Source organism: Aplysia californica, unplaced genomic scaffold (genome assembly GCF_000002075.1).
Source record: "Aplysia californica isolate F4 #8 unplaced genomic scaffold, AplCal3.0 scaffold00753, whole genome shotgun sequence".
In the NCBI taxonomy this organism is placed as follows: Eukaryota; Metazoa; Mollusca; class Gastropoda; order Aplysiida; family Aplysiidae; genus Aplysia; species Aplysia californica.
In genome coordinates, this window is record NW_004798023.1 from 18507 (window position 1) to 20322 (window position 1816).

Genomic DNA, 1816 nt, shown 5'->3' on the forward strand with positions numbered 1-1816 from the left:
AAATTACTGAAGGTCGTTCAAAGACCAAGCTATGTTTCTATCAATTCAGTAAGTGCTTGCACTGACCTAAAAAATTAAGAAAAATAGAAAACACTATCTGTCGTTTACTATTTTCCCGTTCGTCGTTTCAATGCAGTGTTCAAGACATATTTCGATTTCCATGATATAAAAATTGCTCTTCAGCGGAAAAATAAACAAATCTTCTTTGGGCACCTAAAGTTGGGATGTGGAAAGTTCGTCACTTTGGTCGCCTAAAACTTCCGAACCACTTAACTTTCGATTTAGAAAAAAAATAACGGTCGTTCAGAATCATTTAAAGGGTGCACTGTTATATTAAGGAGTCTGAAGTCAATGTAGTTTAATTTTCTGCTTTTCATTAGTTTCGTTTAGATCTTATCTTGGGAAATTCCGCCTTCTATGACGCCATTGTAAACAAGTGAGGCTTCCGTTCACATGCAGTGCGCACTTAATCCACAATGACTTGACGATCGATTCTTTTGAGTCCGTTCATTGAACAGGGTACCCAGCTAGTTTAATATAATATTATTATAGCCACTTCACTTTTCATCCAAATGACGTGAGAACGATTCTCACACGGGAAGAGCCCTATCGTGCGGTCAAAAATTCGTGGCGCAAGTTATCCTCAAATATCTCTTTAACGGGTGAATCAATGTCACCCATACTTTGCACACCAGTTTGTATCAATTTGTCTTAAATTAATCACATTTTACCACAACAACTGAGGCTCAATTAAAAAACTTTTCTTTATAAATTTATATAAAACAATATAAATCTTCATCACGCTGAAAATGGGATTGTTCACAGCACTTCCCACTTCTTGTACACATTGTGTATACGCAAATGGGTTACGTCACAGCTCGCCATTGACACTTTTTAGTTACAAAACTTCTTACAAGAAATTAATTTAAAAGTGAACACATTTTTTTGCACTAATGGTTCCCTATGTTCAATAAGCATAATGTTGCGATTAGAAAAAAATGACAGACTTACTTTTAAAAGTGATATTGCCCGAGCCATAAACTTTTGAAAATAGGTCGAAACCATCGACTGGGATTTTTTATTAATATTTATTAGGCTTAAGGAATTTTCTAGAATACAGTGTGCACGAGTTTGAAAAAATATTCACCTGTTAAGACAAATTGATAGAAGTCATTGTGCAAAAGTTGGAGAATCTGTGTATGACAGTTAAGAAGATATTTGACAATAAGTTGCGCCATGCATTTTTGACCGCACTATAGATCCAAACTCAGTGTGGCATTCTTGAACTTGGATTGTTTAAAGAGTTTTTAATTTTCTTCAAAATGATAGATATTATGATCAGCCTTTACGGAAATGAAAGTTAAGTCTGAACTCCCGCCTCTTAAATAAGCCTACGGCGTGGTTAAGGGGGTTTCCCTCTTAACGCACGGAGCCCAGGCTGTTTTCCTTGTTTGGAAAACCTTTATTCGTTTCCGAAATTTTACCCAATTTTTCAAACCTTCTCTTCCATCATTGTGTGGGTAGAAGTTCGTGTTCTCTCGAAGTAATACAATACTTTTGTTGACTTGAGAAGTGTGTGAAAGATTATAAATCAGGCGCGTATTGCGTTGAAACAATTTGCCTGTACATATGCCAATGGCGGAGGCTTAGTAGGGTATATTAAACTAATTAGAGTGAGTCTTTTCTTTTGTAATTCTCACAAAAACTTCTATTTTCGAGAAAAATGAAATATATGTGTATGTCTGTGTACAAGAGCGAATGTGCGTGTGTGTGTATCTATCTGTGTGTGTTTGTGTATGTGTGTGTGTGTGTGTGT